This window comes from Leucopleurus acutus (genome assembly GCF_964270905.1).
Source record: "Leucopleurus acutus genome assembly, chromosome: X".
Classification (NCBI taxonomy): domain Eukaryota; kingdom Metazoa; phylum Chordata; class Mammalia; order Artiodactyla; family Delphinidae; genus Leucopleurus; species Leucopleurus acutus.
In genome coordinates this window covers 116,715,631-116,733,255 of record NC_139148.1, presented here as the reverse complement: position 1 = coordinate 116,733,255, position 17,625 = coordinate 116,715,631, and the positions used below count along the sequence as shown (strand labels likewise).

The 17,625-nt window shown below is 43.7% G+C and overlaps 1 protein-coding gene across 1 annotated transcript in view; it reads right to left on the bottom strand.

The window, feature by feature from the left end:
* FHL1 (four and a half LIM domains 1) overlaps positions 1–17,625 on the bottom strand; it is a 60,618-nt gene that overhangs the window by 31,493 nt on the left and 11,500 nt on the right. The window contains exon 2 of the mRNA XM_082864450.1: positions 5,605–5,678. The gene's annotated coding sequence lies outside the window, so the exon portion shown is untranslated. The remainder of the gene's footprint in view (positions 1–5,604; positions 5,679–17,625) is intronic.

Below are 17,625 nucleotides of genomic sequence, written 5' to 3'. Positions count from 1 at the left end.
ACGCGAAGGTCCGGGCCCCAGCCCTGCTGCACGTCAATGAGAAGCTCCGAGACAGACATTTACACTTTGTCACGTGGGACGCCAAGATGCCTCTCCACCGACCGCAGGAGGCAAAAGGGGGGCTCGGGATGGTGGAACAAAGCAATCCAGAAGGAAGAATACCACTGGAACTCAGCGCTTAGGCCCTGAGCAGGAGTCCTCACCATGTTTCACAGCTATTTCCTAAGCACCTCCTGTGTGATCAGTGGAAACATCACTGTTTGTGATGTGGCGTTGATGTAAGGAGGTCAAAGCTGAAGACTCTCAACCGCCAAAATGTACAAACAATAGGACGACAACGCGAACGAAAGCTCAGAGCGCTACTTACATTTGTCCCGGTGCCTTCTAGTTCTTGTCCATTCGTACACATCCCTTCACAAGGTAATAATCAGAGCACATGCACCATTTCGCATCCTGCATTTTTTAGTAAGGCTGTATTATACGGATTCTTTCATACTGCTCTGCAGGCATCATAATTTTAATTTTGAACAAATTCATGGAATTCTACTTCACAGAGATATCATAGTTACTTAACCAAAACTATCTGTTGGATAAATGAACCATTTCTCTAACGTTGGATGCTTAAATTCTCATTTTTTGTCCTTACAAAGAACACTGTGAGGAATATCCATAACACACAGCTTTTTTCTTTTCTTAGAACAGCTTGTTTCTTCGAACACTTCCCCAGATAGGATTACTGGATCAAGGGGTACCAATCTTTGTGACTTTTGCCATATACTGCCAAATAATGTTCCAAAAAGCTTTTTACCAACTTACAACGTTACCAGCAATGAGTAAGTGTTTACTGGTTCCAAGGTAACCATATTAGCACTGGGCTTTCTTTTTGTGTTTGTTGACTTAACAGATGGAAAATGTACCTCACTGCTGTCTGAATATGCTCATCTTTGCGTACCAGTGAGGCTGAACATTTTTTCATGCGTTCATTTACTCTGTGATAGAACATGAATGTCTTTTACCCGTCTGCCTACTGGAGAATTCACTCAGCCAACAGTTACGGAGCATCTCCTTTTGTTCTGTGTTTTCCTTTTCAGTACTTTTCCCCCAGCTCTACTGAAGTATAATTGCAACAATTGTACATATTTAAGGTATACAATGTGATGGCCTGACATATGCACACACTGTGAAATAATTACTGCAATCAAGTTAACACAGCCATTACCTCACAGTTACCATTCTGTGTATGTGTAGTGAGAATACTTAAGATCTACTCTCTTGGCACATTTTTATATATTTGATTCCATTGATCTTTTCCTTTCTGACCTCCTTCATTTTTTTTTTTCGGCTGCACCGCGTGGCTTACGGGATCTTAGTTCCCCGACCAGGGATTGAACCTGGGGCCACAGCAGTGAGAGTGTGGAGTCCTAACCACTGGACCACCAGGGAATTCCCCTGACTTGTATCATTTTATAGTTACAAGGTTATCATACTTCCAGGGATTTGATTATTATCCTATTTTCTGTGGTCTTATTTAAATAAGTTTCTAGGAGTCTCTCATAAATATATTCTCCTATAATTATACAATTTAAAGCTCTAATTCCTACTTCATGATTCTTGACCTTTAACATATCGAGCTTTTTTTATCAGAAGCACTTAATTTAAAACAAGATTTAAAGTAAAAGTTGGACTTCTTCTCTTTTACACAGGCTATGTTGTATTAAAAATAATTAACTAAAAAAAATTATCCTGCTGCAACCAGAAGTGAATCCAGGTTTGTTAATGAAGATTCAACCCCAAAGAGCCTGGTTAAGATCTCCTTCTCTTTCTCAGGCCCAAGGAAGAGATATTTAGAACCACCACTGCATGACTGCTCTTTCTTAGGACTGCTTTAGGGTAGAGTCCCCTTCGCCACTCAAAGAGGCGAGTCCTCAGAGTAGCCACGGTATGAGCAGCTGCTTGTTGGAACTGCAGAACCTCAGGCCTGCCCCAGACCTGCTGCACCGGAATCTACACGTTAAAGGCTGAAAAGCACTGACGTAGACCACGGGATTCCCCCCAGCTCTGCTGACGCCCCTGCTCTGAATCAGGCACCATCAGAAGGTATCCCTCCCCTCAGATGTCTACCCTCAACCCTTTGAAGGTACCCCCTTCAAATGAACATCACCCAGCATATCGTGCCCCTGAAAATTCACATGCTGAGGTTCTAAAAGGAAGGATGGCTCTAACTTTGCAGTCGCGATTTCACCCAGCCCTGGGATTGAAAAGTCACATGCACGTAAGAGCCAAGCAGGTCTTACAAATGAGTAAGACATTCAGATAATGGCACCTGACCCTTGTCCTTAGTGTCAAGGAGATAACACAGCACTGGCGACCCGTGGCAAGTTTCAGAGTTCATGCTCTATCTAAAGATCCAGCGGCTATCGGCCCCAGCCCAGCGTTGCCCAACAGGAATGCAGGCTCCATGCTGTCAGATCTTCTGATATCTCAAGAGAAGATGAAAATCTGCATTTTTTTAAAAATGTGAAATCTCTCAACTTCTAAATGCTTGGCAATTCACTGAAAATCTTAAAGGAACCCCCTCTGCGTGCCAGATCCAGCCCAGCAGTTTCAGACCTTGGCTCCAGATGGACGGTTTCCAAACTCTTTAAGCCTGTGTGACCCATCTGTGCACCAAGAAGAGAGGTCACGTCAAGATCGATGGTACATGGTACTGACACATACATGCGCTATCAAATGTCAAACAGACAGCTAGTGGGAAGCAGCCCCATAGCACAGGGAGATCAGCTCGTGCTTTGTGACCACCTAGAGGGGTGGGATAGGGAGGGTGGGAGGGAGACGCAAGAGGGAGGGGATATGGAGATGATTCACTTTGTTATACAGCAGCAACTAACACAACATTGTAAAGCAATTATACTCCAATAAAGATGTTAGGAAAAAAAAAAAGTCAACCAAGTTAAAAAAAAAAGATCAATGGTACAAGTCAAATAACTACGACTACTGCTTTTAAAAATTTTGTTTTGTGAATATTAAAAACTGCCAAATCAATCATGAAAGTGACCTTATGTCAATGATACAGATATTTCCTTGATGTGAAATAAATGTCTCATTAACAATATCGTCTCTACTACAAAAACAAATACGTAGAGTACCCAGCTCAAGTATGCATTAAGAATTCTGTTGTGTTCAAGGTTTTGTTCCAAGTAATTCCATACCTAAAGGGCAGCCAAATGGGACAATTTCAAGTCCCTGAATTATCAAGTTTACCTGTGATAAATGCTGTACTGAACATAAAACGGGACACATTACCATTAAAAAATATATATCCTCATGTGGAAACTGCAGAGTCCATCTTCCTAAACTGTCCAATTTTTCCAAATAAACTTTAAAAATCTAGAGTGTGAAATATACAGCTTACATGTGTTTTCATTTGGGGGGCATTTGGGTCCCAGGCACAGCTGCATCTCCAGGAATTAAGGCATCCTTTATTATTTGCACACGCTTACACGGGGGTGGCTCAAGGGGCAGACTGGCGACAGGGACTTTGCTTTGTACGCCTGAACCCATACTGGTCTACTCAATACCGGGCAATTTAATTTAAATAGGAAAATCAATTTTCAGTTTCCTCTTCTGCAAAAGGAAAGTAATCCAGGGATGCCCTATACTTGAAGAATATCAGACGAAAACGTATCACATTCTTTTTGTTTTGCTCACTCCTACACGCCTGGCCTAGTCCACAGTAGGGCTGAACGAATGAATGAATAAAAGAAATGAAGAAAGATCATAAGATACCGCTGCATCGTGACTGTTGAACTGTGTTACATCAATCCCATAGATTTCTGTCACGGTGAAACAGAATTGAATGGATTCTATTTCATTAACTCACTTGAGAAACTCACTGCTCTAAAAGAAAACCCAAAGATGCTAAGTTTTGGTCAAATTAAAGATGTCATTGAGGTATTCTTAATATCACAAAACCACTTCAAATATGTGTTCAAAGGACTTCAAATTAAAATGTTCCATTTTAGGAATACAGTCTTGTACACATAGTTTCTATTAAAGTTTTTTTTACTGACAAGAGTTTGTCAAGGCTGCAGACTGCTGTGGAATTACTAAGTAAGAGCTGTGAAAGGGCACAGAGTGAAAACCTCTGCTCCTTAAACAGGGCACTGCTTTTCAACTGCCCTAGGGCTCCTTGGAGGAGAAGGGTCGCAGCCTCCTACTTGAGCCCAGGCAGTTCTGGTTGGGTATTCTCTGCTGGGGTTTTAGACCTCATGTTTTTATTTGAAGACAGGCTTTTATCATTTAAAAAAAAGTTTGAAAACAACCCTTTTAGGTGAAGGCTGTGGATGATAGTAATGCCAGGGCTTAAATCTGAAGATGGAAGAGCCGACTGAGGCTGACAGCTGAGAGAAACTGCCGCAGCTTTTGTCACAGGGCCAGTTTAAAGCCCCAGGCCCTGGGAACGACTGCCAGCGACCATCGTAACGGATGAAGTCGATCAAATTCAGATTAAACACTTCTAAAAAGCTGTCCTACTTTTTCACTCTTTAGGGTTTATATTTTATAGTCGTATTTAGGGTTTAACATAATATACTTGCATATATATTTTAAAATCTCTGGAGAATCCTGCATCAAGTAGATGTAAGAGAGGCAACTCTCACCACCTAGGAAGCATCAACCCTAACTGAAATAAAAGGCCCTACACTGAATGTGGGACTGAGCACAGAATGGGGCGGGGTGGAGGGGAAGGCAAAAACGCAGCAACCTTTCGATGGATGCAAGTGGAAATCCTGAGTGGTCCGGTGCAGCGAATGTCACCACCTCTCTTATAAACACAAGGAGACTGGGGCCCAGGAAAGCAGAAAGACCGTGGCCCCTTACACTGTGCCTGGAGGAACCGTCTTGCAGACTCCCTTCCTTTCCACATCCAAAGGTGAACGTCCCCCATCTCTCAAGAGAGAGAAATGAGTAAGCCGGCACCATCACAGAGTGTCCAGAAGCCGCCGAGGCGAAAGGAAGAGGACGGATGCCTATCCAGGGCATGTTAAATGGAAGGCCTGGCGCACCCCACTGCTCACACCCACGCGGCTGCACTTAGAACTTCAGTCCTAGCGAGAAAAAGATCTGGCGGCCCACGTTAATGTGGCTCCATGGAAACACTCCAAATCACCAGGTTCTGCAGTGGCAGCTCCACAGGTCGGCTCGGCTCACCCCAGGCGGAAGAGTCCTGACAGCTGGCCGGGCGGCCCAGCCTTGCGGGGCTCCGGCCCAGGGTCTGCTCCACGCGGCTTTCCTGCTCCCTACTGTTCACGCGGCAGCACGAGCAGAGCTACACCCTCAAGCAGGCCTCTGACCATCCTGCTGTGCTTGCCACACTCACGTTCCATGCCCCCAAATGAAAAGCAAATGAGATGTGTCTGCCCTTGAAAAGGCATTCCCCAGAGACCCAGTATCTAGGGTAAGCGGTGATGTCGCTCAGCTCAATTAAAACAAACCCCCTTCGAGGCTACGGTACAGACAGAGATCTTTGTACAACATTGAGCCTAACACCACACACCAGGAGGTGGAGATCAGTGTTAAGAATGTGTGGCGATTCGGAAAACTTACCTCACACTGGATGTGTGCAGAACGGGATGTATTCAGTGAGGGCGGGACGCAGCTGACAACAACCTCCGACGTACCTAAGTTAGGAAACAATGAGAATCAAGAGGTCAAGTTACCTTTTCAGAAGAAAAGTTAGAAATTCCTAAAACACAAAACCAAAAATCAACTTCCTTTGACATGGCTCACGGTAACACGTTCTGCTTTGTATTTACAACCCTTAGAGCTAAAGGAAAACTGCCAAGATGCTCTGCATATTTCCCCAAATGTCTGTTTATCATATAACATTCGCACCGGCAGTGGATCTGGCCCCCTCATTATCAAGCTGTATTAGCTCAAACACTCAGCATTGTTAGCGGAGTGAGCTCATGGCCTATTTCAGTTTTAAATTAACATTTGGCAATCACCCGGGTAATCAAAACAAATGAGTCAGTCGTTTAGAATAGATTTATTAGTTGAGCCTTTTTTCCCCCTCTTTTAACAGCTCTAGAATATTTTGCCACAGGAGGGCTCAGATCCAGACAGAATGTAGAGCACAAGTCACCAGAGGAATATTTAGAGGTGTTGCCATGGAGATGAGGTGCCTTGCGACCACTGAAGTTATCTCCAATCAACAACCGGATTAGGACGCAGGCTGGTAGGCATGCCTAGGAAACAGGTGTGCCCCGTGCTTTTCCCATCACGACACAAAGACGGTATACCCTGACACGCTGCCCTCTCCGCACCCGCGAGGCCTCCCCACGGGCACGCTGGCATCACCACCTTAGCCACCCCCCATCATTCAGAAAGGACTGGCTGGGGCTAAGGAGAAAGGCAGTGTGATCACTGTATCATCCCCAACGTGTGAAATCCTGAAACTCACACCAAAGGCACTTTTATATGAACTGTAAAATGTACACGAGCAAATGAAATCTGAGGAAAAGACAGCTCCCAGAGAGGAGGGCCCCCCCCCCAGCCCCGTCTCCTCTGTTCACTGCTCTATTCCCACACCCAGAACAGTGCCTGGAACACAGGAGGCGCTCAAGAAGCATCCACCCAATGAAATAAGGCAAACATAAACCAAGGATTATAACCAGGCTCATGACTGCCCCCCGTGCCCCAACCAACCGGTTCCAGGCCAATCATCGAACAAGCAGCGGTGAGAGATTTTTTTTTTTTTTAACTGTTAATGGGAAAATAAGTACCTGGTCCAGTTAGTTCAATAGGCTAATGGGTTCATCTGTTTAGAGACCTTAATGACAACTGTCACAGTTGAAGACAACTCTTCCAAACTTGAAATGGACAAGTCTGCTGACTATAGGGACAGGGCTCTTGTCCGCCAGATCAAAAGCCCAGAAGGGGCTTCCCTGGTGGCGCAGTGGTTGAGAGTCCGCCTGCCGATGCAGGGGACGCGGGTTCGTGCCCCGGTCTGGGAAGATCCCACATGCCGCGGAGCGGCTGGGCCCGTGGGCCATGGCCGCTGAGCCTGGGCGTCCGGAGCCTGTGCTCCTCAACGGGAGAGGCCACGACAGTGAGAGGCCCGCGTACCGCAAAAAAAAAAAAAAAAAAAAAAGCCCAGAGGAAGGCAAATTTGTGCCAGCGACAAAGACCTAACTTTCAAAAGCAAATGCTTGAAAGTGACTGACTCCAATAGAATACCTTCTAGTCCCCTTCCCACCTATACTTAAGTAGAGATAATATTTTCTTATTCTATCATATGAATAATGCAGCATTGGTTTTATATTATACCTCATTTGTCTTACAGGACTTTAAGTTTCTTGGTGACAGGGACAGAAATCCCTGCTTTCTCTATCTCCCGGGACTCAGCATGGTATGTACACACAAAAGCCTTGGCTAAGTCTCTTCTCCCACCACCCACACCCCACTCACACAGAACTCAGTTTCTAGAAGGTGCCACACCCTTTCATGCAGCTGCGGGGAGAATGCAGCATGGCGCAGCTGTTCATAGCAAGGGCGCCAGAGTCAGACTGCCTGGGTTCACATACTGGCCCCGCCTCATATTAACTGTACAACCTCTGCGAACCTCATGTTAGCTGACCTCACAGAGAGGCTGTAAGGTGGCAACAGGGCAGTGCATATAAAGCACTTAACAAGGCCTCACGCATACAAGGTACTCACCGAATATCAGATATATAATTAACACTATTACAGCAGGCGCAGAGTGAAAAGGTTATCAAAATTGGATAACCATTTCATATGCTGCCTCAGATACCTGGTCCCAAATATACCCCTACTTAGATCGAACCCGACTTAAACTTTGAACCTGAATCCATCACACTCTAGCCTTATTATATTAGTCCATTTTACTCACCCTTCCAGAACCAATTTTTCCTAGAGATGGATGTGATACATGCTGGGCTCTACTTGAAGGAATCCCGTTCTCTAAAGAACCAGAAGAGCTTCCTCCCTGAGACCCCAACCCTGCCAGTACCTTCCCTTCCTTCTCTCTGTCTGCTCCCTACCTCTGCAAATTCAGGCTTTGATGGGGCCAGGGGAGGCCAGAGAACTTGGCATCTAGTAACCGCACCAAGATGCCGGCTCTCCCTCGCAGAGGAAGTCCTTGAATGTCATATTCCCTGATGGCCTCTAGAGGGCAGAAGAGAGAAAGGCCCAAAGGCAGAGCAGGCAGAGCTCTCGCATGGGGGTCCAACTTGGGCCCCTGCCAGAGGAGTCTTGAGTTGCACAGTTCAGTTTGACCATCAAGAACTAGCCCACAAAGAGAGATAAAAACGTACAGCAAGATTTTAACAGCATTTCTACGTCCAGTTCACGTTACTGTGTCCCGCTTAACACTGAGTTGGGGATAAAGGCACTCAGAGCCATAGAGTCGTGTACACTTTTCAATCTGCAGTGTGTAACTGTGGCTCCGACCAGACATAACACAAATTGTGTTGATGATATTGCGCAAGTCAAAGAGTAAAAACAGAACAGCAGCCAAACACACTGGGTAAAATGTGATGACAGCAAAGTAATCCAAAATAAAACCCAAACACTTTGGGGTCAGTCATGCTTTAAAATAAATCACGTTAATCTTATCCCACCCTGACAGAATTAATAAGTGAAATTAGACAAACCATTTATGTTATTCCAGAAGCCAGAAGCTGTGTTCTAGTGACATTTAACACACACAATCATTCTCCTTCAGGTTTAACAACGGTATTTTGGTCACAGACACTGTCAATCCTATCACTATGGACAGCCAAGCTTAAGTGATCCCCAAATCACCAATCAATTGGGTGAATTACGTGGAAAATAAAATCCAGAGACAACAGCTGTTTGAATGAATCTAAAAGACCCGTTGAATCAATCAAAATGGATGAGCCCCACAGATTCACTGTCTCCTCTAACTCTTTGAATGCGATTGTCATGGTAACCATTCCTTAATCATGTCCTTCAGAATACTCTCTCCTACCTAAGAAACCAAAGAGCAGTGAACCCCAAATATCTTCTTAATTAGGTACAGTTGTGATGGTACTGAGCAGCCGCTTAGACTTCTCATTTATCCTGCTTCGATTCAAATGCTTACGCTGCTATGGTCGTTAGAGACATCGGCATTTGCACCATCCAGAAACACATTTGAAATGTTACCATAACATGCAACAGGAAATACAAACGAGATGGCCACCGACTTCTTTCCTTTAGCAGAAGAACTGATAAAGTGGCTCTTATCCGGCAAAATAATTAATTGGTATAAATAAATGGTTCAGATAAAAGATGCCTCATTTTAATAATTTCAACATAATCAGGATCTGCAATATCATCGAGTCTTTACCAGCACATTAACTTAATAAACAAAATCCAAGAGGATGTTATGTTATAGAAATATAATAAAGTCTAATTTTGTGTCCTTAGACTGAGTATAATATACTCTATACTATGTCTGGAAGACCATTTATTCCACACAAGTTTCCACATCTATTATTTTATATGATATAATATTCTTCAAACTTTGCAAAGAGAAAGGTTTTATCTTTACTCAGTCTGGGAAAAGAGAGGTTATATTTTTTAAAAGGTATCTACTAGATATACTACACATTTCAAGTTGTGATCCTTCTAGATTCATCCTTAGATTTTTATAGTTCCTTCAGAAAACTAAAAAGTGCACAACTTTTCCAAAGTTAGAGTGGTGACCATTTAAAAATATTGCATTGGACTATATGGAACGCTTTAAAATATCAAATTTGCTGTTACAGGTTTGCAACTAGTAATAAAAGGTCTTTCCTTCCAGATACGGCACAACCTGTAAACTAACAAAAGGATGAAAGGTAAGCAGTGTGCCCACCAGGCCCCCAATAGGCTCTAAGGAGAAATTTCGATGGGGCATTTCTGGATGCAAATTTAAAGAATTTGTGGTCACAAAGGGGGGATAAGAAATAAAAATACACGCGTTCCTTTTTAACTGGCACACTAAAACATGAAGAATACTTTTGCTACAAACACAAAAATAATCAAGTGGGACCACATCAAATAAAAAAGCTTCTGCACAGCAAAGGAAATGATCAACAAAATGAAAAGGCAGCCTACGGAATGGGAGAAAATATTTGCAAATCATGTATCTGATCAGGAACTAGCATCCAAAATATACAAAGACCTCATACAACTGAATGGCAAAATAAACAATCCAATTTAAAAAATGGGCAGTGGAGCTGAATAGACATTTTCGCAAAGAACAAACACATGGCCAACAGGTACATGAGAAGATGCTCAGCATCACTAATCATCAGGGAAATGCAAATCAAAACCACCATGAGATACCACCTCACACCTGTCAGAATGGCTATTATCAAAACACCACAAATAACAAGTGTTGGCAAGGATGTAGAGAAAAAGGAACCCTCTTACACTGTTGGTGGGAATGTTAATTGGTGCAGTCACTATGGAGAACAGTATGGAGGTTCCTCTGAAAATTAAAAAATAGAACTACCATATAATCCAGCAATTCTGTTTCTGGGTATTTATCCAAAGAAACTAACTCAAAGAGATATCTGCACCCCCATGTTCACTGCAGCACTACTTACGATAGCCACGATATGGAACAACCCACATTCCTATCAATGGATGAATGGATAAAGAAGATGCAGTACATGTTTACGCAATGGAATGCTACTCAGACATAAAAAGAAGGAAATCTTGCCATTTGCAACAACATGGATGGACCTCCGGGGCATTATGTTAAGGGAAATTAGTCAGAGAAAGACGAATACTGCATGATCTCTCTTATACACAGCATCTAAAAATTTAAAAACAAAAAACAAGCTCATCGGTACAGAGAACAGATTGGCAGTTGCCAGAGGCAGGGGGTGGGGAAATGGGTGAAGGGGTCAAAAGGTTAAAAAAAACCCAGACTGTACGTGTTTTCTGCGTATGTCTTTACATAACTGCTGGCTAATGAGCTTTATAAGACTAAAGAAAAGGAGAAAAACAAACAAAAAACTAAAACATTAAGAATACTTAGGAATAAAAAAGCCATCAATGACAGAATAAAGGGAACTAAAATGATCAGGCATGAGGAACAAGTAGGAACAATGCAAAAAAAAAAACCCCAAAGCCCCAAACCAAAAGCAAATTAAATGGTGAAATCCAGCAAGAAAAATGGAGCAGCAAACATTTGCTAAAGTCAAAAGGTAAAACCTCGAAATTCTTGCCCTTTGCCCTAATGTTCAATGGTATTTTCGTTTTGTTTTAAAAATATGGAGATTGATGTTCTTTCAGTGACTATTACAACGGTTCCCAAATAAAACAAATGATAAAATAAAAATTCACTTAATTGACTGATAGGCTTGAATTAGTCATTGCCAAGTTTACAACTTTCCCACAACTCCAAGCATTCTTTCATCAAGAGAAACAGGATTTCCCCCCGCCCTGGCCCCGATGACCATGGGTAGCTTTGTGGACGACTGTAATTTGTGTCTTTCTATAAGTCACTGGGGAAAACACACCCCCCAAATTAGAACTCCAAAATCAAAGCAATGAGGGACAGAGGATAAGTACAGATGCGTAAAACGTGACCATTCTGAGAGCTGCATCTGGAGAGCACTGGCTGTCCCAGAAGAGAGGAACTCCTGAGCCAAAGCCTCATTCTAACCCTGCCTTCACCCCACAGCTATCACCAAATCCTAGCCATCTGTCCTGCGAGAGAGCTTTCCTACTTTTTCTTCCTTCTAATCACATTTCTACATTCGCAATTTGGTTCATGATTACTTCACACCTAGACTACTTCACCAGACTTCCCGACTATGGACGCACTCCCGTCTTCGTAGAACCGCCAGAACAACCTTTCGAATGTACCACCTTGAACGGCTCACTCCCTTTCCCCCCAACTTTCCTCCATTGTAATCTGAAGGCCAAATTTCTAGCATGAAATTCAAGGCCTTCCAGTCATACTCGAACCCACTCTTCCCCTTCTCCCACACTCAGCTCTGGTTCTGGCCGACTCCGTGCCTCTGAGCTCTGTCACCCCTACTGAGTAACAGGTGCTCGGGCGCACGCCACCGTCCCTACACCAGTGATCCTCAAGTTGGCTGCCCCTGGGGAGCCAGAGCAACTAGTAACGTCTCGGTGCCCCCCGTGTTCCCCCAGAGGAATGTAATGGGCAGCCAGGTTTGAGAACCGCCGCCCCGAATTCCGAGAGCCCACAGTCAAAGTTCAGTGGGCGTGACAACCTCCGGGGGGGCGGGGATTATTAAAACACAAAGTGTTGAGCTGCATTCCCAGTGCTTCTGGTTCAGTAGGTCTGGGGTGGGGCCCCTGAATCTGCATTTCTAACGAGCTCCCAGGTAATGCTGATGCTGCTGGTCCAAGGACCCTATTTTGAGAAATACTGGTCTATAGTCATAACTAGTATAGTTATACAGTATAAATATACGTATCATTTACACATAACAGTAACTATCATCTGCATACTTCATCTGGCAAAAGAGAAGGTACCGTCTTCTGGAATCCTATTACTGCCTTGTACTGTTGTTTACCTTTTGAACCCATTTGTTCGTGAACCAATCTATAGAAAGTCTTAGGGATTATCCAGTCCGATTCCCTTTTTATAAAGTAAGTACTGAGGGGAAGTACTTTGCCCAGGGATCAGATGGTTATCGGCAGAACTTGGGCCAGGATTCAACACTCCCGACTCCCTCCTCCTCCCTCTCAGCTCAGTACTCTTCCCACCACATCCTTAATGCGTCTCTAACAGCTTCTCCAGTTAGAATGGATGTTCCTTCCTTGAGGAGATCCTTTTTGCTTTTGACGTCCCCCACAGCATCTAGCTAGCACATAGAGCAAGCAGTCCGTAAACGTTTGCTGATTTCATTTGAGGAAGTGTTCGGACTCATACTCTAGAAGCTGCCTTTGGTACCCTATGAACTGTTTCCTTACGTGCTGGCCACTGGGCGGCCCTGCTCCCATCAATTAGCCGCAGAATAAATCCTTCACCTCGGCATGCACGCAGCCAGTGTCTGCTATAGGGACAATCACACACATGTAAAGGAAAATTATAGGGTTTTAAAAGTGGAAGCAGCGATAAGTTTATAAGGTGACACAAATCAACTTTCAAGTTATATGTCAGAAACTTTTACAAGTACCCCAAGTTCCATGTGACACCCAACAGGCCCACGCAGCTGTAACAGCCCGGCAGTGGGCGAAGTCTGGGCTGGACGGCTTCAGCCAAGGGGCCCTGACTTTTTGGTGCTGACGTCCCGCCTCCTTGTTCCTTCACAGAAAATCCACAAGTAACTGAATCAAGGGTAAACAGCAGATAGAGGGGAAGGGAGATGAAGAGCAGCCGAAGGGCAGCGAGCGGCGACTGGGTGAGCAACGGGGGGCAAGAGGACGGTGTGACACACCCGCCCTGCCTGCCATCGCCACTGCACCTCCGCAGGCCTTCGAGCTATTTCCAGCAGCCTGGCTGAGAGGAGCATGACTGGGCCCGGCCTCCTGACTGGCCGGGCCTGTCTACACCTGCGGGGCAAACACAGGATGCTCTGGTGACTTCTGCCGCCTCTACAATGGACAGGAAGTGCTGTACAATCATGTCAGCTCACAGAACCTGGTGTCAGTCGTGAACGTGAGCACAAGGAATGCAGCGGCTGTGCCACCACTTGGTTCACCACCAGCCCACAGTAACCTGTGACCTTGGCAGCCAAACTGGAATCCCCAGCCTCCATCATGGACTGTGGCTCGAGGGAGAGGTTCTCTCTGTCTCCCCTTTCCCCTTCTCTAATAACAGGTATAACAATGAGCATACGTAACAGATCCATACATTAAAAGTTTTCTTCCGATATACAATAAAATTTAGTAAGTTAAATAGGTGACCTCTATAACCAACTGCCCCCTTCATGAGTATTTTCGCAGCTAACTGTATGAAGTTTTTGACGCTGGGTCTAATCACAGACCTGATGGACGCATTCCATGAACAACCATACCCACCAGACATCCATTCCTCGATCCCTTCACTGCCATCATTTATATTCCAACTCTTGACGCTTTCTCAATGTTTCCTCTTCCGGTGACTTTAACACCATCCTAATGTGTGCTTGTCTCCCTCAGCCGCAATGTCCTTCTCAGGCCTGACCACCCCCCCACCTACTAACGCCTACAGAGAACGTTCTGTTTACACAGCCAACTCAAGGAAGCAACATGTACTTGTAGTTGCTCGTAAGAATCACCCAGGTCAAAAAGAAAGAATCACCCGGTTCCAGTATACAGAAACCACTGGCAATAAGACCTTAAAAGACCTCATCTTTTCACATGGCTTTACTGTCACACTGGCCATGCTGAGTAATTGCCCAGAGGTTCTGGTCTCAGGTCCATGCTACTACAAGCCAAGCAACAGCCTTTGGCCGAAAGCAATCAAACTCTGACCTGGATATTGGCTGCAAGCGTTGGTATGAGCTCACCGATTGTCACTGTTGCTAGTGATACCACAAATGCAAGGGTCAAAAAAGGGCTCACTGGGTTGTGGGGCACGGAATTTGTCAAGCCCGGGGCTCCACTCCACCACAAAGATGGCACGATGCCCCAGTGGTGGCAGACAGACAAAGTCCCGACGCAGTGCTCACACTAACCTGCTCAGTAACTCTTGTGCAACCAGACAGTGGTGAACAGCGCCGGGCAGCTCTCCCGGGAACTCACATTTTCACTATTCAGGGGACCCACAGTACAAGTTACAGCACTCACGAAGAGACACTTCTCTTACATTACTAGTACTTAAAAGCAAACACTGCGCTTTTATCTACAAATTAATAATAAAAAGTGACTGATATAGTCATTGTATTTCTGAATCCCAGGTGAAAAATAATAGATTTAAAATAGATTTTTTAAAAGCAGTTTTAGATTTACAGAACAACTGAGCAGAAAGTATTTTCCACATACCTCCACAATACCTCCTTCCCAGTTTCCTCTATCTTTAATATCCTGCATTACTGTATTTTTTTTTACGGTTGATGAGCTATCACTGATACATTATTATTAACTAATGTCAATAGTTTACATTAGGGTTCATTCTTTCTGCTGTGCATTCTATAGACTTTGACAGATGCTGAAGTTTTTTGTTTTTTGAAACAAAACAAAAAAAACCCAACCCTTTCCGGGAATTCCCTGGCGGTCCAGTGGTTAAGACTCCCACACTTCCACTGCCCAGTGCCTGGGTTTGATCCCTGGTAGGGGAACTAAAATCCCACAAGCCACGTGGTGTGACCAAAAGCAAACAAACAAACAAACAAAAAAACACCAAACCAAAAAAACGTTTCCAGTACCTTCTGAGGAGCAATAACTCTCCTTACCTCAAGACCATTTTAATTGCTGTAGCTTTGTAAAGGCAAGTTTCACAGGAATGCTGTAATGTACATCATTCATTTCTTTTCAATGATTCATGGTTTCAAAGACTGACTATAACATAGCCCTGCAAACATATTCAACTCTGATTATGTGAAAACCAACCATTCACAACTCTCAGACCTCCAGTATGGCCCCCAAAAAACGAGTCTGAAGAAATTCTTGGACCACAAAACAAAAAGTAAGAAAAACAGTCTCCAAGATGACATCTGACATGTTGGAATTAGTCTGCTGATGACTTGGTCTGGAGATGTTTATAAAAACAGCTTTGTCATGAGAAAGCAGAGCAGTGTAAGAGAAGTAGCATCGGGAGACAGAAAAGAGGAGGAAGAAAACTGGGAAAGGAAAGCAGGGACGGGCAGAAACAGTCGAAATCGGGAGTGGCAGATGGACACGAGATGCAGGACAGAGCGGCAGCAATGGAAAGGAGAGCCAGCTAGACATAAAAGGACGGTGACAGGAATTATTTTGAGGGGGTGAGTGAGGAAGGGACAAAGTGCGTCTCAACACTCTAGCCCTTAAATTGCCTAATCATTCATTCAACTGAATATATCAATGGGAAAGCAACATTCAGCATGTTAAAAGCCGGCTTTGCACGTTAAGTGTGTAAAGATGGTACACCTTCCATCCACTGAAAATTCCCTCTGAAACCCATTTCAAATCTTTTGGAAGGCTCTAGGGATAGGGTTATTCCTGAATAATGATTACATACACACACTAGCTGGAGGTATAGACCTACAGGTGTAAAACATTTATTCTGATGCTTTCATTTTTAATTTATGAATAAGTGTGAAGCAAAATTCCAATTAGTTTATTTGTCCTGTCCTTGGGGGATCTGACATCTCACCCTACCTACTTCAGAAGAACATATACTGCTTCTCTGTTTTATCAGGATTGTTTCTCTCTTGGTTCTGATTTCCCTTCAATCCGAGTATGTAATGAGGCTATTCAATAAAGAGACTGGTTTACTTGCAGGCAAAATCTTCAGTACTCGCCTTTAGGCCACCAGGGAAAGGTTCTAAGAAGTCAAACCTGGAATCTTCTTGTCACATTATTTGATCTTAAATATAGAGAAGAAAACAGCGTTCTGGATTTAGAGCTGGTCTTTGGATTGAGAAAGAGCCACAAACTTTCAAATCTCAAGTTTATAGAAAGCAGCTCTCACACAAAAGCAGATCAGTGGTTGCCTGGGGAAGGATGCGCTGCAAAAGGCTCTATGCCTCTGCCGCAACTCGTCAAGTTGTATGCCTTAACTGGATGCAGTCTATTGTACATAAATGATACTCCATACAGTGGGTATTAAATTATCTTGATAATCATTCCACAGTGTACATGTGTATCAAATCATCACATTGTACACTTCAGTTTTTTCTATTTTCTTGTTATTTTTTAAACCATTTTTTAAATTGAGGTATAGTTAATTTACAATGTTGTGTTTCAGGTACACAGCAAAGTGATTCACTTATCCATATATGAATATATCTATTCTTTTTCAGATGCCTTTCCATTACAAGAGATGGAATATAGTTCCCTGTGCTATACAGTAGGTCCTTGTTATCTATTTTGTTTTTAGTGTGTTTTTAAATAAATCTATACTTTCATTAAGACAAAAACTGACAGTGTCGGTATGAAGTTTAACAGTTAAACAAAAGTTTTCACAGAAACCTAACACATGCCTAAAATGATTTTACAACGGAGTTCCAGATGCAGGTCTAGACGATGTCAAGAACTGATGGATCTCATGATTCAAGACAGCATTTTGGGTTTTAGTTAATTCTTAGGATTAAAAAAAAATTGTTTTGTTTTAAAGTGAACCACTGCCCCAGTATGAAAGTTTAATCTTCTCCTGAGACCAGGGCTTCAGAAATCATTCAACTCCTGAAGTGATTCAGTGAACTTGTGCTGTCAGTGACTGAACCCTGCCACCAATGGTTTCAAAGTTCAAAAAACAGAGGCTCCAAGAGTTTTCCACCGTAAGAGCATCGGCCCTTGCCTTTCCCTACTCTCCCACCTCCTATACCACCCTCTGCCCTTCCCCAAATACTTCAGCCAGTGGCTTGGGTGGAGAAGCTGACATTTATAACTTCGTAACTGGAAAAGAAAGGGTCTTCTTGTCAATTTCAAGAATTAGCATCTCTAAGACAGAATGACCTGCCTGCGTATACACTCCAATAAGACTTTTCCTCCTCAACCAGTTTCCAT